Source organism: Sus scrofa, chromosome 14, assembly GCF_000003025.6.
Source record: "Sus scrofa isolate TJ Tabasco breed Duroc chromosome 14, Sscrofa11.1, whole genome shotgun sequence".
In the NCBI taxonomy this organism is placed as follows: Eukaryota; Metazoa; Chordata; class Mammalia; order Artiodactyla; family Suidae; genus Sus; species Sus scrofa.
In genome coordinates, this window is record NC_010456.5 from 4,411,185 (window position 1) to 4,435,629 (window position 24,445).

At 45.3% G+C, this 24,445-nt stretch overlaps 1 long non-coding RNA gene across 1 annotated transcript; it reads left to right on the plus strand.

Moving 5' to 3' along the window:
* On the plus strand, positions 4,830–23,328 carry LOC110256784. The gene is made up of 3 exons (XR_002338768.1): positions 4,830–5,414; positions 15,862–16,070; positions 21,921–23,328. It is a non-coding gene; the product is annotated as an uncharacterized LOC110256784 (long non-coding RNA).

Here is a 24,445-nt window from a genome sequence, read left to right on the forward strand (position 1 = left end):
ACGATCCGGCGTTGCCGTGAGCTGTGGTGTAGGTTGCAGACGCGGCTCGGATCCCGAATTGCTATGGCTCTGGCATAGGCCGGTGGCTACAGCTCCGATTGGACCCCTAGCCTGGGAACCTCCATATGCCGCAGGAGCGGCCCAAGAAATAGCAACAACAATAACAACAACAAAAGACAAAAAAAAAAAAAATTTTTTTCTAATTAGTGTTGACTTAAAATGTTCTATCAATTTCCGCCGTACAGCAAAGTGACCCAGATGTGTGTGTGTGTGTGTGTGTGTGTGTGTGTGTGTGTACATACATTCTTTTTCTCGTATTATTTTCTGCAATAGGCTATTTCTAATCCAACATCCTCTCTCTGAAAGGTTCTGGGCTATCACCTGTCATGGAGTCTATCTCTTCCAGGGTTTGGACTAGTTCATCTAAAACTGTGAAGCAGGCAAATGTTTCCACCTACCAGAAAAGCTTGAATCAAACTGGCTTAAATAATAGGAAGAAGCCTCATGAATGAATGAATGAATGAATGAATGAAGAGATAGCTCCCAGGTTAGTTCATACCTTGGCTTTGCACTCTCATGAGAGATCATGTTTCTCCATCTCTCAGTTTGCTGTCCTGAGTAAGGGTTTTGCCCTAAGGACAACATCAGTCTAGTTGTCATACCCAGAAGCAGCAAGAGTCTGAGGATTAAAGACCTTTGTTCCTGCATCTTTCTTTTTCCCCCCTGGGATCAAGAAAACCTTTCCTGGGAAGTCCCCACTGTGGCTCAACAGTAACGAGCCCAACTAGTATCCATGAGGATGCAGGTTCGATCCCTGGCCTCTCTCTCAGTGGGTTAAAGATTAGGCATTGCCATGTGGGCAGTTCGGATCCCATGTTGTTGTGGCTGTGGTGTAGGCTGGCAGCTGCAGCACCAATTTGACTCCTAGCCTGGGACCTCCCATATGCCACGGGTGCAGCCCTTAAAAAAAAAAAAGAAAGAAAGAAAGAAAAGAAAACCTTTCCTAGAAAGCTCTCTGCTGACACTGGACAGGCTTAGCTGTATCATCAGGCAATCATTGGCAAGCTCAGTGAGATTATTTTGGCTTTGACCAAAGGGTTAGGTGTGGAATAGATATTGTGACACACCTGCCTCTCTCTCCTTGTCTTCAAGAGAGAAGGGGGAAGTTGTGGAGAGAGTTAATAATCATTGCTTGTCTATTAAAGCACCTCCATTTTGCTGGACACTTTCTCTATAGCCTCTTATTTAATAACTGTAGAAATAATTATTTCTATTTTCCAAGTGAAGGAATTGCAGCTCAGAGTGGTTAAATAACTTCCCCCTTGTCCCATCATTAAGGGCTGAAACGAGACCCATTTAAAGCCTTTGCTCTCTCTTCCCAGTTATTTCTGTAGAATTGACTCTTTTCAGGTCTGCTCAAGACTAGAGACCCCTAATACAAATTGGAGCTTTCCAGGACCACTGGAAGCACAAGAGATAAGTAGCTCCCTCTGCCCCTACCACGATCAAGTTTAAACTTCTCTTTTTTTAGGGTCGCACCCCTGGCATATGGAGGTTCTCAGGCTAGGGGTTTAATCGGAGCTACAGCTGCCGGCCTACACCACAGTCACAGCAACACAGGATCTGAGCTGCATCTGCAACCCACACCACAGTTCACGGCAACACCGGATCCTTAACCCACTGAGCGAGGATAGGGATCGAACCCGAAACCTCGTGGTTCCTAGTCAGATTCGTTTCCGCTGAGCCATGACGGGAACTCCCAAGTTTAAACTTCTTTGCTTTGCACCTCCACAGTGTGCCTCTTCATTTAACCTGTTCATCTCTTTTTCTCCCTCTGCCCAGCAGGTATGTCTCCTCATTGGCACCCGGCTTCCCCACCCCCATCAAGGCCACTTCCACCTCCATGCTCTCTTATTTTTTATTTTTTTTTTTGTCTTTTTGTCTTTTGTTGTTGTTATTGTTGTTGCTATTTCTTGGGCCGCTCCCGCGGCATATGGAGGCTCCCAGGCTAGGGGTTGAATCGGAGCTGTAGCCACCGGCCCACGCCAGAGCCACAGCAACGCGGGATCCGAGCCGCGTCTGCGACCTACACCACAGCTCACGGCAACGCCGGATCGTTAACCCACTGAGCAAGGGCAGGGACCGAACCCGCCACCTCATGGTTCCTAGTCGGATTCGTTAACCACTGCGCCACGACGGGAACTCCCACCTCCATGCTCTTGACTTCCTTCAAGCCAGCATGGAAGTGTCTTCATGGCCCTCCCAAGCCCTGCCCCAGCCCTCCTACATTCCCTACTCCCACTCAAGTCCTGTCAAATAACGCATCCACAACCTGCTGTGTTTCTTTCCTGGTGCACTTTGCAACTTGTGCTCTATTATTTCGGACGAATGAATCTCATTTTCCTCCTAGACTTTTAAGGGGTCAGCTCCATGCTTGGCCCATGATAGGCTTTCAACAAATATTTAATGACTCAGTGAGGGCAGAGACCACCTCTTATTTTTCTGTCTCCCTAATAACACTCAGCCTGCTGTGGCACGTGGGTGGTGACTAATGGACTAATTGGCTTTGGGCGCATTTCTCCCCAGGGCTGAGGAGCGATGAGCAGACAAAGAAGATGGCTTGACCTTTGTCAGTTCTGAGAGAGGCCTTTGGTAAATGGGCCTGTCAGGCTCACATTTGCTTATAGCCCTAAACTCGTTTAAACAAATAGAGCATGTGAGACTATGACTTCTGGGAAATCATTCAGCTCCCCTATGGCGAATGCTGGCACGCTCACTTCCTCCCCCCCCTGGGGGGGGGGAGGTGGGAGAACAAAATAGCAGAGAGGGTTTTTTGAGACCTTGTGTGCTGAAATGGAATTTACACATTAACTCTGTGATTTTTCAGGAAGCAGCACCAGGAGTCCTAGGCTGAAAGCTGTCCCCTAAGAGTTGCTGGGATCAAGACTGGGTTGTCTGATGGAGTTCCTGTTGTAGCTCAGTGATTAACAAACCTGACTAGTATCCATAAGGATGCAGTTTTGGGTTTTTGTGTGTGTGTGTGTGTGTGTGTGTGGGTGGGTGGGTGTGTGCGTCTTTAGGGCCACACTGGTGGCATATGGAAGTTCCCAGGCTAGGGGTCGAATCAGAGCTACAGCTGGCAGCCTACACCACAGCCACAGCAACTCGGGATCTGAGGTGCGTCTGCAACTTACACCACAGCTCACAATAACATTGGATCCTTAACCCACTGAGCAAGGCCAGGGATTGAACCAGCAACCTCACGGTTCCTAGTCAGATTCGTTTCCATTGTGCCATGACAGGAACACCAGAGGACTCATGTTTGATCTCTGGCCTTGCTCAGTGGGTTAAAGATCCCGCGTTGCTGTGGCTGTGGTGTAGGCTGGTAGCTATAGCTCTGATTTGATCCCCTAGCCTGGGAACCTCCATATGCTGCAGGTGGAGCCCTAAAAAGCAAAAAAAAAAAAAAAAAAAAAAAAAAAAAAAAAAAAAATAGAGGAGGTGGGGAGTAGGAGACGTGGCAGGTGGTTGTACCAGGTAATCTCTGAGGTTACTTCATTTTCTGACTTTTTTTTTTTTTTAAAGCCACAGCTGCAGCAACGCTGGATTCTTAACCCACTGTGCCTCAGAGGGAACTCCCATTTTCTGACTCTTTTTACCTAAGGTTGCTGGGAGCAGCAAAGAAGGACAATGGAAGCAGCCAAGTGTGGCATTGTAGCCAGAAGAGGCTCAGCACTAACCCTGGACTAATTTTGCCTCAAGGGTATAATCGGGGTAAGTGTGAAAGTGCTTCCATTTGCTAGAGGGTTCCTGGTACTACCCCTGCCTCCAAGAGTGGAAGGGAGGGTTTAACGGTTTAACGAGTCAATACTTGTGATGTGCTGGGCACAGCACCCATCCTATGGGAAAATCCTTCAGTTGCTCTTGTTCTCTGTGCCACCTCCCCTCCCCCAATCAGAAACCCAGGGCCTTTTCTACCCTATTTCTTCCAATTAGAAACAACCTCATGATCTGGCCTGAAGCCCATTCAGCATGGTGGAGTGGAAAAAAAGAACTGCAGTTTGGGAGTTTCCGTCGTGGCGCATCGGAAACGAATCAGACTAGTAACCATGAAGTTACGGGTTTGATCCCTGGCCTCGCTCAGTGGGCTAAGGATCCAGCGTTCCATGAGCTGTGCTGTAGGCTGGTGGCTACAGCTCGGACTCGACTCCTAGCCTGGGACCCTCCATATGCCTCGGGTGTGGCCCTAAAAAGCAAGCAAACAAACAAAAAACCAAAAAACAAACAAAAAAACAAACCCCAACAAAGAACTGCAGTTTGAGTTGGAGACTTGGGTTTGATTTAGACTTGCCCTTAGTGACCTTGGCCAAGTCTTTTGCCCCCAGATTGCCCCCTTGTTCCCAGCACTTTTGAATGATAGTAACATATAAATCCACAGGAAGGGATGCAGGAAAAACAGTACAGGTGATTAAAATAACATCTATAATTCTAGGGGTACCATGATTGTTAACGAAGAGCATTTCAGGAGTTCCCACTGTGGCTCAACTGGTTAAGAACCTGACTCTGTCGCTCTGAGGATGAGGGTTCGATCCCTGGCCTCTCTCAGTGGGTTAAGGATTCTCGTTGCCACAAGCTATAACGTAGGTCCCAGAAGTGGATCCGATTCCACCCCTACCCCAGGAACTTCCATGTGCTGCAGGTGCAGCTGTAAAAAGAAACAAAGAGCTTTCACATTAGGGCAAATAGAACTCCCTGAAGGCTGAGGGCGGCTTCCTTTCCTGCTCTGCGTCCCGCCCCCTTCCCTTAGGTCTGAATTTCTTCGTAGAAGATAAACCATCTCAATCTGAGGCAGAGGGCACTTGCTGGCTCATGCAGGAGGCAAAAGAAGTACTGGGGTGGCCCATCCGAGGCTGGGTTCTGAGCAGAGCTGCAATGCGAGTCGGAAAGAAATAGCTGGAAGTTAAGGTGGAGGTGGGGGGGTGGGTACAGTCAGGGGAACGGGTCCAAAATGGCAGCTTGAGAGGAAGTAGCCGGCTGCCTGTTCTGGAACCTCTCAGAGCCGTGTTTAGAATGTTCTCTCTCATTAATCCTATTTAAAGCCTGGCTGCTGGGAGGGGAGGCGGGAGTCCTGTTTCAACTTGCTGCGGTGAGGTTCCCGCCACCCCCGCGCTGCGGGGCGGAGCCCAGGGCGGGAAGGGGGCTGGGGCCCTCTGGGGCCACCTCTGCGGGCTCTACAGCCTCTCAAAGGAGCATCTCAGGCTTCCCCTCCCCTTAGACCTGCTTCTGATCGGCCTGCCAGGCCCTTATCTGTGTGGAGGGACAGGCCGCTTGCTGAGAAGCCTGGAGGTGTGGACTGGCTGGCCGCTGCCCTGGTGTGAAGGGGTGTCCCCGAAGGTCAGGACGTCTTCACTGAGGTGTGTGTTTTGGGGGGAACGGGATCAAAAAAAGTGGGGGCTCTTGTGCAAGAGTGCCTTCTGGGAAAGCCCCTCTCCCTCTGAGCCCTGGGGAGGTCTCTCTTTTAAAATTTTTTTTTTTTTTTTTTTGCTTATTATAGCCACACCATATGCAGGTTCCCAGCCTGGGGGTCTCATTGGAGCTGCACCTGCCGGCCCACACCACAGCAATGTGGGATCCGAGCCACGTCTGCGATCCACACCACAGCTCCCGACAAGTCCAGATCCTTAACCCACTGAGCGAGGCCAGGGATCAACCCTGCGTCCTCATGGATACTAGTCAGGTTCATTACCACTGAGCTTCAAGGGGAACGCCCTCTAACTGGTTTAAAATCTAAGAGCAAACATGCCCAGTGTCTCTCTTTGGGATTCTCCCAGAAGAGCCACATCCAGGGAAAAGGGGCCTCCCTGGCCTTGAAGGGGAAAAGGGTGAGTGGACCTACCATTAATAACCTAGGGTCAGCCTTTTGCAGAGAGAGAATAATGGACAAGGTAATCTTATTTCTGGGAGACCAAAAATAGACTTCCTAAATATATCCCTGTAAATGTGAGTCAATCCTTGAGATTCATATATGGACAAAACAGAATCTTTTAGTGTCGCTGTCCATAGGCCAGAAGTCACTGGTAGTTCTTTCCTAGCTCATGGCCATGGATGTCATTTAACCTCAGCTGATTATCTGTGAAGGGGAGAGACCCCACTCCCCCCACCAGCCCATCTGACATACATCTCATTGAGGTGTCACCCAGACCAAATCAAGTGACAGGGTGGGGAGTTCCTGTTGTGCCTCAGAATTAAGAACCTGACTAGCATCCGTGAGGATGTTGGTTCAAACCCTGGCCTTGCTCAGTTGGGTTAAGGATCCCATGTTGCCACAAGCTTTGGCGTATGCAGATGCAACTGTGTTGCTGTGGCTGTGCCCAGGCTAGGTGTCTCCAATTCGACACCTACCTGGGAACTTCCATATGCCACAGGTGCAGCCCTAAAAAAAAGAAAAGTGACAGTGTGAAAGTGCTTCTTTTTGGCTGTGCCTGTGGCATGCAAAAGTTCCCAGGCAAGGGACTGAATCCTAATCACAGCAGTAACCCAAGTCACAGCAGTGACAATGGTCAATGCCAAGTCCTTAACCTCTAGGCCACCAGGGAACTCATGAAAGTACTTTTAAATTGGAAGTCACTGTATACACCTGGCAGGTATATCCCTTTCACCCAGGGTCTCCTTCCACCTCAGGTAGACCAAGCCCCAAGCCCCTAGCTTTTATTTGCCCCCCAATATTCTGATAAACTTGAAGAGCCAAACCCTGAAGTTTCGCAATGGAGACAAATTTGCTCTCTTAGCTACTTCCCTTTTTTTTTTTTTTCTTTTTTAAGTCCCCAGGCTAGGGGTTGAATCAGAGCTGCAGCTGCCGCCTACACCACAGCCACTGCAACCTGGGATCTGAGTTGCATCTCGGACCTACACAGCTCATGGCAATGCTGGATCCCTGATCCACTGAGGTGAGGGATCAAACCCGTGTCCTCATGGATACTAGTGGGGTTTGTCACAGCTGAGTCATGCTGGGAACACCTCTCTTAGCTACTTCTTCTTGTGCTGAGGATCCTTTCTTGACTGGGTTCCTGAAGCTTGTCTGAGAAGGTGCCTTGAGTGCCGTAAGAAAGCTCAGAGCCTTTCCTAGCAAGATTGGCCAGGGTTGAAAGATCTGCATGCCATGCTCCTAAGAGTGAAGTAGGAGCAGAATCAAGCCATGGGGAAGGCGGGATCATCCGAAGGTGTCTGATGATGTAGTAGCCAGCATACCGTGCCGATAACAGGAAGCCAAGCTTGTAAGCCTAGGTCCAGCACTGACGGGGCTGGGTAACTTTATAAAGACACTTAAATGTTTTGTATCTTAGCTTTTCCTCTCCGTTAAATAGGGGTTATAAAACCCATCTTGTGTTCCCATTTGGCTCCTGTGAGGGTGACAGGAGATTGTGAATGGGAGGCTGCAGACAAGATGCTGGGATCGCCAGGCTGTCCTTGATCAAGGCTCATTTGGCGGTGCTCTTGCTGTCTTGAAGGAGAGCCAGCTTCACTAGGATTTGCATGAACCTCCCACAATGCCAGGCCCCCTTCTCCTTGCTTGAAAGCAGTCGGGTAGAATATGCTATTTTTAGGACCTAAAATTGAAAAGCAAAAAAAAAAAAAAAAAAAAAAAAAAAAAAAAAAAAAAATCACTGCGAGCATAAAGGGATAATTTAACAGGATTGTGCTCCTGAGCAAAGGGGAGACATTATATCTTAACGTCTCGTCAGGTGCAACTTGACATGTATGTAGCAAGTGAAATCACCACAACTAAAAAAACAAGTTAACAGACTTATTCTCACCAGGCAGGGAAACAGAGGCGCAGACTATCTCTGAGATGTCTAGGGGGATTTGAGGGGAAACACTCTTGTTTTAGACTGACAGAATCTTGGCAGGGGCATCAGAAGACGTGGTCCTTCACGTTTTCCTTTCTTTCAACAGGGCAGAGGCTTAATATATTTTTCTAGAGCGCTTTATAATTTCGAACTCCAAATATTATTTGATCTTTGCCACCCTTTTAATGTAGGAAGGGTATTATTTTTGCAAAAATTTATTTCAGTGAGGTATTAATTTCTGCCGTACAGCAAAGGGATTCCGGTATACACACAGACATTCTTTTTCATATTCCTTTCCATTATGGTTCTCACAGGATGTTGAATATATTCCCTGTGTTATATAGTAGGACCTTATTTTCTTTTTCTTCTCTTTTTGTCTCTTTTTAGGCCTCCACACCTGTGGCATGTGGAGGTTCCCAGGCTAGGGGTCTAATCGGAGCTGTAGCCACCAGCCTATGCCAGAGCCACAGCAACTTGGGATCTGAGCCACATCTGCGACCTACACCACAGCTCATGGCAACGCCGGATCCTTAACCCACTGAGCAAGGCCAGGGATTGAACCCGTGACCTCATGGTTCCTAGTCGGATTCGTTTCCACTGTGCCATGATGGGAACTCCAGGACCTTGTTTTTTATCCATTCTATGTATAATAGTTTGTCTTGGCTAATCTCAGACTCCCAGTCCACCCTCCCCTCTGCCCCTACTTGGCAACCACAAGTCTCTTCTCTATGTCTGTGTGTCTGTTTCTGTGGTGTAAATTAGTTCATTTGTATTATATTTTAGATTCCACATATAAGTGATATCATATTATATTTGTCTTTCTCTTTCTGACTTACTTCACTTAATATGGTCCTCTCTAGGTCCGTCCGTGTTGCTGCAAATGACATGATTTCATTCGTTTTTATGGCTGAGTAATATTCCATTGTATATGTGTACCCCATCTTCTTTATCCATCCATCTGTTGATGGACATTTAGATTGTTCCTGTGTCTTGCCTATTGTAAACAGTGCTACAATGAACATTGGCATACAGGTACCTTTTTGAGTTGTAGTTGTGTCTGAATATATGTCCAGGAGTGGGACTGCTGGATCATAAGGCAGCTCTATTTTGAGTCTTTTGGAGGAAGGGTAAGTATTATTATCACCACTTAGCTGATGAGGAAACTGAGGCTCAGTAAGATTAAGTCACCTACTTAACAAGCCACAGCGTAAGGCAGAAGGGACTTCTTTGTTCACATTCTTGGCGTTCAGATCCAAACACTTAGCCTGTAATTAGAACTTTACAGAATATGATGAGGGTAAAAGTCATCCTATCCAACAACTCACCCAATACAAGAATCCTCACTGCAGCGCACACTGCAGGTGCTGATCCAGCTCGGCTTGAAGTTCTGTATCTGTGGAAAACTCACTACTTTATGAGATGGACCATTCTATTTCTGACATCTGTAAATGTTGGGGAGTTTGGTGAAATTAAAATAAAAATCTCGGAGTTTCTGTCGTGGCTCAGTGGTTAATGAACCTGACTAGTATCCATGAGGATGCGTGTTCGATTCCTGGCCTCGCTCAGTGGGTTAAGGTTCCGGCGTTGCTGTGAGCTGTGGTGTAGATCTCAGGTGCAGCTCAGATCCCACATTGTTGTGACTGTGGTGTAGGCTGGCTGCTGTAGTTCTGATTCAACCCCTAGCCTGGGAACCTCCATATGCAGTGGGTGCAGCCCTAAAAAGACAAAAGACAAAAATAATAATAATAATAATAAATTAAAATCTCTCTCCCAGTAATATCTACCTACCCATCATTAATTAATGGTTCATTAAATGTTGAAGGCTGAACAGAGCTTAGAAATTAAATGATGGCTCAGGTCTAAGTGGTGAGTCTAAGTGAGCTCAGGACTATACTACAGACCAGCATTCTTTTTTTTTTGTCTTTTGTCTTTTGTCTTTTTTTTTGTTGTTGTTGTTGTTGCTATTTTTTGGGCCGCTCCCTCGGCATATGGAGGTTCCCAGGCTAGTGGTCTAATCGGAGCTGTAGCCACCAGCCTACGCCAGAGCCACAGCAACGCGGGATCCGAGCCGCGTCTGCAACCTACACCACAGCTCACGGCAACACCGGATCGTTAACCCACTGAGCAAGGGCAGGGACCGAACCCGCAACCTCATGGTTCCTAGTCGGATTCGTTAACCACTTCGCCACGATGGGAACTCCAGAGACCAGCATTCTTATCCCTTCCACACTGTGCTAATTCTGCTCACTTGAACAACCCTAATAAACCTAGCCTCTCCTCCACCTGAAAATCTGGCAGATTTTTGAAAACCACAGTCTGGTCCATTTGAGTTTCTCATTTCCACATTTAATGGTGCCATCTTACTTCACCATTTTACTCATGCAATGTGATTTTCTCATTTTTTTCAACAAGTCTGTCAAGACAACCAACCATGCTCCTCACTTTGCAGGTACTAGCAATGGAGCAGTGAACAAGACAGACATGTCTTTGTCTTCATGAAGCTTACAGTCCAGTAGGAAATGTGGTCAGTGAGTAAATAAAACAAGGTGTAGTTAATGCAGTACTATAGGAGGCGAGGTGCTGTAGGAAGTACAGGGGTGTCTAGGAACTATATTGTAGAGGGCACCTCATCTTTGCTGCCACTAATCATCCTTGCAGCTGTGTGCTTATCCACTCTCTAGTTACAGTCTCCATAAAAAGTGGGGCCCAGCACTGTAAAACCAACTCTAATGGAAAAAATAAAAATCACTAAAAAATAAAAAATAAATGTGGGGCCCAGAAGAGGTCACTTTATTTTTTTATTTATTTATTTTGCTTTTTAAGTCCATGTCTACGGCACAAGGACGTTCCTGGGCTAGGGGTCAAATCAGAGCTACAGATGCCTACACCACAGCCATGCCAGATCTGAGCCGCTTCTGCAACCACCACAGCTCATGGCAATGCCAGGCCCTTAACCTACTGAGTGGGGCCAGGAATCAAACCCAAGTCTTCATGGATCCTAGCCAGGTTCGTTACCACTGAGCCACGACTGGAACTCCGGGGGTCACTTTAATTCAAATATTTGTTTAAGGAAGAATGCAGCCATTCTTCTCTCTCTCTTTCTCTCTCTCTCCACACACTAAACTTCTGTTAAGGCCAGCTAAGACTGAGTTTGTTTTTTCACCAGATGCAGTATATCACTGGCTCCTAATAGACTGAGGTCCCCTTACATTTATATGATCTACTGTCTAGTCAGATCTGATTAATTTGTTTTAAATTTTTTTAAAATTGTGGTTGATGGACAATAGTATATAAGTTACAGGTGTATGGTGTCATGATTCACAATTTTTAAGGGTTATATTCTATTTATAGTTACTAAAATATTGGCTGTATTTCCTGTGTTGTACCATATATCCTTGGGGCTTATTTTATACATAGTAGTTGGTACTTTTTAATCCCCTATCTTGTCCTTCCCCCTTCTCTCTCTGCACTGATAACTAGTTTGTTCTCTGTATGTAAGTCTGCTTTGTTGTTGTTTTTGTTATATTCAGTATTTTGGGGGGCATTTTTGTTTTGTTGTTGTTTGTTTTTGGCCTCACCATGGCATTTGGAAGTTCTCAAGCCAGGGATCAAACCTGTGCCATAATAGTAACCCAAGCCACAGCAGTGACAATGCTGGATCCTTAACCTGCTGAGAGCCACCAGGAAACTGCAGTTTGTTGTATTGTTTTCTTTGGCTGTGTCCGCAGCATACAGACATTCCCAGTTCAGGGATCAAACCTGTGCCACAGTAGTGACAATGCCAGATCCTTAACCCACTGAGCCACAAGAGAATTCCTGTTGTATTTTTTAGATTCCACTTATAAGTGATAACATACAGTATTTGTCTCTTTCTGACTTATTTCATTTAGCATAATGCCCTCCCAGTCCACTTATAGCACTGCAAATGGCAAAATTTCATATTCTTATGGCTGAGTAGTATTCCAGTGTGTGTGTGTGTGTGTGTGTGTGTGTGTGTGTGTGTGTAAAAGATATATATATATCTTTACCCATTTATCTATTGATGGACACTTAGGTTGCTTCATTTCTTGGTAATTGTAAATAATTAAATAATGCTGCTATTAACATTGGGATGTATGTATGTTTTCAAATTAATGTTTGTTTTTGTTTTGTTTTTTTTTTCAGTTATATGCCCAAGAGTGGAATTGCTTGGGTCATATGGTAATTCTATTTTAGTTTATTGAGAAATGTCCATACTGTTTTCCAGGAGTAGCTGTACCAATTTACTCTCCCACCAACAGGGTAAAAGTGTTCCCTTTTCTCCACGTCCTAACAACATTGTTATTTGTGTTATTTTTGATAATGGCCATTCTGACAAGTGTGAGGTGATATCTCAGTGTGGTTTTGATTTGCATTTCCCTGATTATGCGTGATGTTGAGCATCTTTGCATGTGCCTGTTGGCCATCTGCTGTCCCCTTTGGAAGAATGTCTATTCAATTCTTCTACCCATTCATTAACTGGGTCTTTTTTTTTTTTTTGATGTTGAGTGGCATAAGCTGTTTATATATGTTGGATATTAACCCTTTATCAGACCTGATTAATTTTGAAATGGAAATGAAGCCGTTCATAGTTTCCCAGTTTGGGCCCAAGATTCTTGCCTGTAACAATGTCTTCTTGTCTCTGTGCCTGTTAACAAAGATGTGTTTGCAAAAAGCTAGAAACTTGGTCAGGTTATGTCCATCTGTGGGGGTTAACTGTAAGGACAAGAAAAGCTTCTGCAGCCCCGCAGTGAGGGCTGTCAGAGGTGGGCAGGGGAGGGGACCACAGTGGTGCTCAAGGAGAGCAACGCCGGGCATCCACCTGCCACTTACCTGTTCTTACGCCTCCACCTCTCCTTCCTTCTCTACGCTCTCTCTTCTCTACTTCTGCCTGTGGTTTTTTTTTTTTTTTTTTTTTTATTCTTGTTTTTTTTTCCTGTTGCCTCTTCTCTGTGTCTTTCTACTTCTACCCCATTCTGTCAGGTGCATTTGCCACTTTTGAGCCCCCAGAAGATCTGGTTAAGTCAGCTCTCTCAGAGTTCCCGTCATGGCACAGTGGTTAATGAATCCGACTAGGAACCATGAGGCTGCGGGTTTGATCCCTGGCCTTGCTCAGTGGGTTAAGGATCCAGCATTGCCGTGAGCTGTGGTGTAGGTCGCAGATGCAGCTCAGATCTGGCTGTTGCTGTGGCTTTGGTGTAGGCTGGCAGCTACAGCTCTGCTTAGACCCCTAGCCTGGGAACCTCCATATGCTGCAGGAAGAGCAAGAAGACCAAAAAAAAAAAAAAAAAAAAAAAGTCAGCTCTCTCAAGAATCGTGTGCCCACATAGCCCTGGCTACTTGGATCAGGCATTCTTCCTGATCCAGTCAGCTGTGGGCAGGACTGGCATTCTGTGGGAGCAAGTGCTCTTACCTACACATAAGGAATCTCTCAGAAGAGGCATGTGGATGTGCCAGCCCCAGAGCACAGACTCTTGAAGACGCTGAAAGTGTCTGAGTGCTTTGTAATTATCTCCTTACTTGCCTAGGGATTTAACTCACTCTGTTTTCTGGGTTTCATCAATTTGTGTCTCAGGTCCAGACTTGGTCCCTCCCTTACAATATGCACACTTTCACTTTTCCTCGTCATATGCACCCGCTGAAAGCCGGAATCGTCATCCCAACCACTCACTCGTCCCTTGAACCAGTGATTTCTTACTATTCATCTAAACGATGCCTGTTATAACAGGAATGTCTTATGCATCAACAAAGATATTGTCCAAACTTGTGGTAAAATTGGCAGCCATTCTGTTTCTTTTCTTGTCACTACATCCAGCCTTTGAAGGACAGTTGGCAATGGAGTCTCAGAGGCTAGTTCTCTGAAAGCCCAGAGTCATGTGCATTTTCGGTCCAACACTTTTGGTTTGTCTGCAGAATGTGAAGGCTGTCATTCAAAATGGTACCTGACCCAGTGTTCGCTGGCTACTGCCTGCTTCAGACATGGGATCCGTTTAATCCTTCAGCTGCTGACAAGCAAAGAACGAAGGTGAAGTGAACTAGAGGCTGACCTTTATAAATGTTGAACTTGGAGTTCCCTGGTGCCTTGTGGTTAAGGATTCAGCGTTGTCACTGCTCTAGCCCAGGAATTTCTGCATGCTGTGGGCATGGCCAAAAAAAAAAAAAAAGAGCTGTGCTTGGTTATAAGATATTATACATATGTTAAGATCCATAGGGCAAGAGAGGTCCTTTACGAAATTTAAGTGTTAGCCAAGCATAGACATATCTGTGGGATCAATATACTCTTATTGTTTGTCCTGTCATTTTCTAAGGATGGGAATTTATTTGAGACGCAAATTCTTCAGGTGCCATCTGCACCTACTGAATCAGAAACTCTGAGGATGAGCCCACTGATTTGTATTTAGTAGATGCTTTGGATGCACCCTCAAGTTTGAGAACCACTGCTTTCAGTCTGACAACTAGGGTCATTTTTATTTTTGCAAATATCCCTAGCCAAGGTAAGATCAAAATAGAGAGACATTCTGGATGTTTATAATGGCAAAAAATGAAAAAGTGTACGCGCGTGCGTATGTATCATATGTGTATATATATAATTTTACCTATCATATATTTATTACACTTATATTCACCATAATATTTCTTACATTTATTTCATATATGCCAACATATGTTTTCATGTTTATGAATTATTTTGCACAATAGATGGACCTGTATAATAAAATATATTTTATCGATAATATTTATAAAAATGTCGTCTTGTATAGTACACAAAAATGTGTCTATGTTTACATATGTGAAATAGCCTTGTAAACTGCTAGGCAATTTGAAGATGATATTCTTTCGGGGGTTTGAAAAGCACCATTCTTTTCTACTTTGCATTCACAACCAATTGTCAATAAGACAGATACTGGATGTGGTTGAAAAATCGACATACCATCTTTATTCCTACCAAAGAACAGACTGGAGAATGTGGATTGAGTCAGGGGGCAAATATACTTCTTCATATACCAAGAAACCTTCCTTTGGGGAGATGGAGAAAGCACTTCCCCTCAAGTTGAAGGAACTATTAAGAATGGGGACTAGTATTTCTTGATAACAACTCTAGATGTTTAACCCACGGGGTTTAGCCATTAAGCCAAAGTCAACCAAGAATATGGCCTCGCCCTCAAGGCTGGAAATCAGCACTAAATCGGGGCAGTGGTGCTCCCCCACCTCAGTCGCCTCTTCCCAGGGACCAGCTATGGCTTCTTTGAGAATCTTCCTGGGACCCATGGAAGTTTATTTTATTTATTTATTTATTTTGTCTTTCTGCCCTTTCTAGGGCCACACCCATGGCACATGGAGGTTCCCAGGCCAGGGGTCCAATCGGAGCTGTAGCCGCCGGCCTACGCCACAGCCACAGCAACGTGGGATCTGAGCCGCGTCTGCGATCTACACCACAGCTCACGGCAACGCCGGATCCTTAACTCACTGAGCAAGGGCAGGGACCGAACCGAAACCCCATGGTTCCTAGTCAGCGTTAACCACTGAGCCATGACGCCAAGGCAGTTTAGTTTTTCCGCCAAAGGCTCCAAAATGGGTCAGGACAGTCCAGAAGTTGAATAAACCCAAGGCTACTCTGTACCTGTGGTTGCAAATTGACTCCCTTTCCCATCCCAGTTTATGTCTAACCACATTTTCCAACAAAGCATCTCGGAGGTTCTTTAATGAAATTAAATCATCCCTAAGAACTTATAATTATAAGCTGGGGGAAAAAATTCAATAATAAAAGGTCAACAATTTAGGAATGTCTCAGATTTGAATATAAATGCCCCTCATTATCAAATTCCCTGAGAGAATTTAAAGTTCAAAGTTGAAATTTCCTTCAAGTTCAGAGAAGTCAAAGTTCAAAGAAGCTAATCTCCATAATCAAATTCAATTGCTTGTATAGTTAAAGATCAAGGAAATTAAAGTCTGAAATTCATCCTCTTCTATTTCTTTTTTCCTTTTTTTTTCACAGCAATGCTGCTGGATCCTTAACCCACTGAGCAAGGCCAGGGATCAAACCCACATCCTCATGGATGCAAGTTGGATTTGTTTCTGCTGTGCTGCAGTGGGAACTCCCATCCTCTTACTCTGCTTAGACTTAGCCAGAGAACTTCCTGGTGGTGGGGGCTGGTTAAAGAAGGATTCCTTCAGCACCTGAACCCTGGGCTCTCCTGGGATGGGGTAAGTCCCTTAGGGCCTCAGTTTTGTTAATCCAATGCCAAGCCACAAATGCCTCACTTCTAAAATGCTTGCTTGCTTAATAGAACACATAGATATCATAGGGCAGACTTCACATATTCCCATCCCACTAACAAAGATTCATTCCTTGACCAAACTTTAATCTGTCTCCTCTGAGCTTCTTGTCAACAAGGCCTGGTCCTTGGACATACTCTCAAGAGCCCAATTTTAGCAAGAATCCCACTAAGTCCGTTTAACCAGAATTTCCCATCCTCGATGTCAGATCACCCTAGCCAGCTTTCAGCAAGAATATTGTCAGGATGATTTAAGCAAAATCTCCTCTTACTTCTTTTTTTAATTTTTCTTTTTCTTTTTTCTTTTTTTTTTTTTTTTTTGGTATTTTTAGGGCCGCACCCACAGCATATGGAGGTTCCCAGGCTAGGGGGTCTAATTGGAGATGTAGCAGCTGGCCTACAGCACAGCCACAGTAATGCCAGATGTGAGCCACATCTGTGACCTATACCACAGCTCATGGCAACACCAGATCCTTAACTGAGCAAGACCAGGGATGGAACCTGTGTCCTCATGGATACTAGTCAGTTTCCTTTCCTATGCACCACGATGGGAACTCCTCCCCTTACTTCTAATGTTTCCTCTTAGTAATTTTTCGTTCACTGACCACCCCCCATCTTACCCCATCCTGCTCCTTGGCTATAAATTACCATTTTTTCCCTTGTACTTAGAGTGGAGCCCAGTCTCTCTCCCTGACTGCAAAACCCCATTGTAGTCATTCCTGTAACCAATATTGTAATGGCTCCTTTGAACAAAGTCTGTTTACCATTCTTTATCAAGATCAGAATGAATATTCTTCTTTAACATCTCCCATTAAGAAAACCAGTCAACCTCCAACAGTTGCCCAAGATGAAATTCTGTTTTCAGAGCAAGGCCCTGGGACCTTAGGTGTCTGTAGAGGTTTCCATTGAGCTAGTTGGGTTTTTACCATTGTACGGCTCAGTACAATGGCATCTCTTTCCTACCTCTGCTCTGATGCAGATAAAGGCGAAGTCACAGGTCACGGCTTATACCTAAGGGCAAGTGTGTTTCCTCATTTCCCACATTAGACACACATACCTGACCAGCCACAGAGATGCCAATCTGAGTGAAGACTCCCCACCCCTCCCCTCCTCCTCCCCATGACAAAAGACCTCGTATGGGGCAGAAAGGAATTGCAGTTCCCAAGAGGAAAAAGGGAAGGATTGAGCTGAGATAAACATACCCAGTTTATTCTCTTTAAGCTCATTAATCCAATTAAATGAATACTTGTTCCCTTGGGAAGTAAGAAATGGAGATGAAGCATGTCACACCTCCCCCTGGAAGAAGCATCTGGAATCAGGGGAAAGTGCCCATCCCCATCCAGTGACAGACGTTGCATTGTGTAGACATAATGGTGGTTAATGAAGATACCACACAGTGTAGTTCCTAAACGGGGAGTCCATTAAAATAGAAAAAAAATCCTTTATATTGTTGTGTTTTTGTTTTCTTTTTTTTTCTTTTTTAAGTCCGCACCTGCAGCATATGGAGGTTCCCAGGCTAGGGGTCAAATCAGAGCGACAGCTGCTGGCCTATGCCACAGCCGCAGCAACGCAGGATCCGAGCTTGGTCTGTGACCTACACTATGGCTCACTGCAAAACCGGATTCTTGACCCACTGAGCAAGGCCAGGGATCGAACACGCATCCTCATGGATCCTAGTCGGGTTTGTCAACCGCTGAGCCACGACGGGAATTCCATTCCTTTAAATTGTTATGTCTGTGTTTTCTAAGCGATTGTAGTTACACTGTCTCTAAACCTCCTGCCATTCTTACTCATGCTTAATTTGTCTCTGAAATATGTAGTTATCTGAATGTTTTTCCTTAAATCTAACATCAGCAATACCTATCGCTACCTCAAGGCTCTTACAACTTCTTTTTTTTTTTTTTTTTTTTTTGTCTTTTTGCTATTTCTTGGGCCGCTCCTGCGGCATATGGAGTTTCCCAGACTAGGGGTCGAATCGGAGCTGTAGCCGCCAGCCTACGCCAGAGCCACAGCAACGCAGGATCCGAGCCGCGTCTGCAACCTACACCACAGCTCACAGCAACGCTGGATCGTTAACCCACTGATCAAGGCCAGGGACCGAACCGGCAACCTCATGGTTCCTAGTCGGATACGTTAACCACTGCACCACGACGGGAACTCCACAACTTCTTTTTATTATTTAGTTGTAAAACCTATTCTGGATATTCTGATACCCGATATCAAATATACAATTTGCAGTTTTCCCTTCCCATTCTGTGCGTCGGCATTTCACTTTCTTGACGGTGCCATTCCAACACAAAAATAAATCTATTTGTTTTTTATCTTGTCACTTTTAGTTTAATATCTAAGAAATCGCTGCCTAATCCAAGGTTGTGAAGATTTACACGGATATTTTATTCTAAGAAGTTTATAGTTTTAGTTCATATATTTAAATCTGTTATTTCCATTGCATTCCTTTCTTTGATGTGCTGTGAGGCAGGAGTAAAAATCCATTCTTTTGCAAGTGGCTATCTAATTGTCTCAGAAAAAATCATTGCAAACACTATTCTTGCCCTCATTTAGTGCTTTGCCATACATGTGGAAAATCTATCACCCAGTTTACCATCTTTTTTTTTTTTTCTTTTTTTTTTTGCCATTTCTAGGGCCGCTCCCGCGGCATATGGAGGTTCCCAGGCTAGGGGTCCAATCGGAGCTGTAGCCGCTGGCCTACACCAGGGCCATAGCAAGGCAGGATCCAAGCTTCGTCTGCAACCTACACCACAGCTCACGGCAACGCGGATCCTTAACCCACTGAGCAAGGCCAGGGATCGAACCTGCACCCTCATGGTTCCTAGTTGGATTCGTTAACCACTGAGCCACAATGGGAGCTCCCCAGTTTACCATCTTGTTTGGGAAGTGGGTTATATGACAGAAAAGGACAGACATTCCCTCCTCACTTTGTGCTGAGCAATGGCCCTAAAGCCGCCTCTAGAAAACCAGACCTGAGGCTCTTACCATTTTGAACCCAGAGCGTTGGCCCTTCTCCCTCTTTCTCGCTGCCTCCATCATCAGCTTCTCCCCACCTCCACCCTCTTCTTAGAGTTTTCAGCTTCTTTTCTGCCGAGTGGGATCAGGTACAGAGCAGCACAGAATTTGAAGTCAGAAAACCCTGCACTGGAATTCCCATTGTGGCTCAGTGGTTAATGCACCCGCCTTGGATCCATGAGGATGTAGGTTCAATCCCTGGCCTCGCTAAGTGGGTCAAGGATCCGGCATTGCCATGAGCTGTGGTGTAGGTTGCAGATGTGCTCAGATCTGGCATTGCTGTGGCTCTGGGGTCAGCTCCAATTTGACCCCTAGCCTGGGATTCTCCATATGCCTCGTAAAAAAAAAGACCAAAAAAAGAAAACCCTGCGTTAGCGCCTGCCCTCCTTCTCTTGTTATCTGTGTAAATTCTGTGAAGTTACTTAACTCCTCTGAGCTTTTATTTTCCTCATTATTAAGTAGAGATAATGGGGTAGGACCACTTCCTGGGGCAGGAGGTGGGGGTGCACAGATTGATGGTGGGGTGCTGGTTAAAATGAGATAATGTAACTAAGGCATTTAGCTTAGTGTCTGGTCCCTAGAAAGTGGTCCAAAATTGGTCGCAGCTGTTATGGGCTGGGCCAAAAGCTCACCCAAGATAGTGGTATGGAGATGCCCTAGGGCAAAAGTTCTACAGCCTCTTGTCTGTGCTGTTTCCAGGGGGCTGGATTTGCAAAATCATCCTTCTCTTTCTTTATGCATTAGCCCCCTGTGTGCTCTGACAGGGAAGAGGCCACTGGCCCAACCCTTCCAAACATGCAAAACAATGCCTTCGTAGTTTGGGGCTTCCAGGCTTGTTCCTGGGGTTGGAGCTGGAGGAGAGCAAGAAAGGGCTACACAGCCATCACTGCATACACTTCTGCTGCTTAGGACACTCGTCTATACCCTCTGAATAATCAAATCTGGAGAAGAATCATCCTTCTCTGGGACGTGTTTAAATGCATTCATGCATCAAGGCCCCTTGGTCCCAGGCACTTTCTAGCAATTTCCCATCCCAGGCCTCTCTCCAACCCCACATCCTCTAACGGCCAAAACATTTCTTTCTCAGGGCTGGTGGGATCCTCACAGAGTCCCCGAGCAGCTCTGAAGCCCTGGGCTGGAATGTGTCTTCTTGTTTCTTTCTGCCACGCAGACTTCGGGCAGTGCTCAGTAAATATTTCTGGACTGATTCGTCAGCCTGGGCTACTTTCCTTCTCTGAGAGCCCAGCGGACATGGAATGAAAGGGAAATGAAATAAACATCTCAGGCCCTGCAGCCCACTGGGGTCAAGATATTCACAGAGCTGTTGTGAGTCAGAGTTGACCCTCCCTTGTCATCTACTAAAGCACCACCGGAACTCCGAGCATAAACAGAGACAGAAGAGGAGGAGAGTTTTAGAACGGGGTGGGGGGTGGGGGGTTGTCCCTGGGCAACACTCTATCAAAACCCAGGCTTTCAACAATAAACTTCCAAGAGAGACACTCTCTAGGCCAGACTCGTCAGTGAGCTTTTGCAGACAGCGTCACATGAAATCTTTGTACTGCATTAGCGAGGGGTGGTTTTTGATGGATAAAAATGCAGTTGGAGAAGTTCCTGTAAGCTTATCCAGCGGCTTATGAACCCGACTAATATCCATGAGGATGCAGGTTCAATCCCTGGCCTCGCTCAGTGGGTTAAGGATCCAGTGTTGCTGTGAGCTGTGGTGTCGGTTGCAGACAAGTCTGGGATCTGGCGTTGCTATGGCTGTGGTGTAGGCTGGCAGCTGCAGCTCTGATTCAACCCCTAGCCTGGGAACCTCCATATGCCTCAGGTGCAGCTCTAAAAAGGAAAATAATAATAATAATAATAATAATGATGATGATGATGATGATGATGATGATAAAGATTCAGTTGGAGCCGTAATCAGGTCCCCTAAGTGATCTTCCTCTTTAGCTTACGTTCAGAGTTTCACTGCATCAGAGATGGAGGTATGTGATCTGTCTAGTCAGATATGTGACCAGGGTTGGAAAAGGGGAGCAGATGTTTCGCCATTAATTGTGTGTTATTAGACAGTCATGGTTTAAAGTTAGGTTTTCAATTTTGCCCATAGACTTTTTTTTTTAATTTTTTTTTATTTTTAGGGCTGAATTTGTGACATGTGGAAGTACCCAGGCTAGGTGTTAAATTGGAGCTGCAGCTTCGGCAGCCTTCACCACAACCACAGCAATGCCAGATCTGAACTGCAGCTTCAACCTACGCCCCAGCTTGTGGCACTGCTGGATCCTTAACCCACTTAGTGAGGCCAGGGATTAAACCCATATCCTCATGAACCCTATGTCTTGGGTTCTGAGCCACAACAGGAACTCCTGCCCATAGACATTTCATTTTATTTTATTATTTTTTTATTTTTTTGTCTTTTTGAGATTTCTTGGGCCACTCCCTCGGCATATGGAGGTTCCCAGACTAGGGGTCGAATTGGAGCTATAGCCACCGGCCGACTCCAGAGCCACAGCAACGCGGGATCCGAGCCGTGTCTGCAACCTACACCACAGCTCACGGCAACGCCGGATCGTTAACCCACTGAGCAAGGGCAGGGACCGAACCCGCAACCTCATGGTTCCTAGTCGGATTCGTTAACCACTGCGCCACGACGGGAACTCCCCCATAGACATTTAATGGAGGTTTTTAAGGGCATTTCCTGGGGGCTCATAATAAATGTTGTTGAATTTAAACCTTGTCTTACCCTTTTGGTTTATAGATGCCCTGCATCTAGGATTATCGAGGTTTAAGGGACTTGCTCAAAGCTCTGCGAGAACTGAGGGCCGGTGGTGAGACCAGAACCAAGATTATCTGATTGTTCCCAGGTCACAACCCTTTTCAACTCATCGGACTGGTTGCTCCCCCTGAATGCACCTTATTTTCCCCTCAAAGGCTGTGTGCAAAGACTATGGAATGCTTGCTGGCCTCTCCTTGGTGGGAAGGGGGTGATGAGGGAGTTTAAACCTTAGAGCCCCATTCACTGTTGTTCAGCCTTGGAAGTGGGACAGACCTTCAAGAAGAGAGACTCAGTCACCTTGAAGGTGACCCTTTTTTTTTTTTTGGATATTTTATTTTATTATTTTATTTATTTATTTATTCTTCCAGTTGTATTGAGTTATAATTGACATACCTTAGTTTTTTTTTTAATTGACATACCTTAAATAGCATTATGCTCTTCACCTTAAACTGCAAAAGTTTAAGGTGAACAGCATAATGATTTGACTTACACACATCATGAAATGATTACCCCAATAGTTTCAATGAGCATCTATCATCTCATATAGATACAAAATAAAAAAAAAAAAATCTTTTCCCTGAGTTCCCATTAGTGGAGCGGAAACGAATCTGACTAGGATCTGGGAGGATACGGGTTTGACCTCTGGTCTCACTCAGTGGGTCAGGGATCTGGCATTGCTGCGGCCGTGGTGTAGCCCAGCAGCTGAAGCTCTGATTTGACCCCCTAGCCTGGGAACTTCCATATGCTAGAGGCGTGGCCCTAAAAAAGAAAAAAAAAAAAATCTTTTTCTTTGTGAGAACTTTGAGATTTACTCTCTTAACTTTCCCGCATAGCATAGAGCTGTGTTAATTATAATTCATCTTGTTTTACTTTACATCCCTAGCGCTTATTTATCTTATCACTGAAAGTTTGTACCTTTGGACCACAAGGTGAGCTTTGATGAACACTATGTCCAAATTTTGGCAAATGGCTTAGAAACGTAGAGTTCTGTTGATCTGGTTATGACCGATTTTCTGGATCACATAATCCCATGCGATAAATGATTCTTTGGGTCCATGTCTGCATAGCATTTTATAGTGAAATACCATGTAAAATAGCACTTGCATCTGAGGAGACACATTTGTACTTATTCACTACCTGTGTATGGTTCTTAATGTTGCCTGTATATTGATCTTGGTTTGCTGTTCAGATAACTTTCTTGACTGCAAGAACTATTCCTTAAATTCCTTTGTAATTCTGCAATACCTAGCAATGCTGGACGTTACGATTTTTGTAGTGTCAAGTGCTAGATTGTGTTGCAGAGTAGATGCTACACAAACATGAATTAAATCAATTATAAACAGAGCTGAGGCGTGCTGTCTTCTGTCTCTCTATCACCTTGTGCCAATAATTCAATTACCCTTATCTCTCGCCACCTCCGACATGGCAAACAGCGGACTAGCCACTTACAGATCAACTCGAAAACCATGAGCTAGGTTGGAGGAGGAACAAGAAAGCTTTTAGCTACATAGGGAGATTTAATGACTGAGAAAATGTTAAGAGTTATGAAGGCACCGTAGGGATCATTATTTTGAAGCGTCTCAGTTTCTTCTCCTGAATAAACATCTCCCCAGGAATGGTACATAGCAATTTCTTTGAATGTGTGTGCTTTTTAAAAATCATGTATTGATGTCTGCAGCCTCACTCCATCTACTGGTCCATAAGGCCAGTCTCCAAGCAACTTTCTTACCTGAACTAAAGCATGGCAGACCCCTCGCCCAGGGCAAGTCATGCACATGCTGTCGATTGGGAATTCAGATTTTAAGTGAAAACTGACCAGGAACCTAGAAGGAAAAGCCCAGGAATTCCTGCTGCTAAGGCCTTATATTTGCCCTTACCAAAGCACCTATCCTTACCAAGATCACCTTGTTCAGATGATGGGATTCTCTGATATCTTGTCAATACTTCCCTTTTGTACTTAGCTACCTTGATTTGAGTGGACATCTATTCTTTTGCAGGGACAAATTCTTTAACAGAGATATATGTTTCCTATGCAGTTCTGTTTTCATAAATTATGATTTCCTTTTTATTATATTTTTTTATTTTTAGGGTTACACCCACGGCCTATGAAGGTTCCCAGGCTAGGGGTCACATCAGAGCTGTAGCCGCCATCCTACACCACAGCCACAGCAATGCTGGATCCTTAACCCACTGAACAAGGCCAAAGATGGCACCTGTGTCCTCATGGATGCTAGTCAGATATGTTTCCGCTGAGCCACAATGGGACCTCCCACAATGATTTCTTTCTTTTTTTTTTTTTTTTTTTGTCTTTTTGCTATTTCTTTGGGCCGCTCCCGCGGCATATGGAGGTTCCCAGGCTAGGGGTTGAATTGGAGCTGTAGCCACCGGCCTACGCCAGAGCCACAGCCACGCGGGATCCGAGCCGCGTCTGCAACCTACACCACAGCTCATGGCAATGCTGGATCGTTAACCCACTGAGCAAGGGCAGGGACTGAACCCGCAACCTC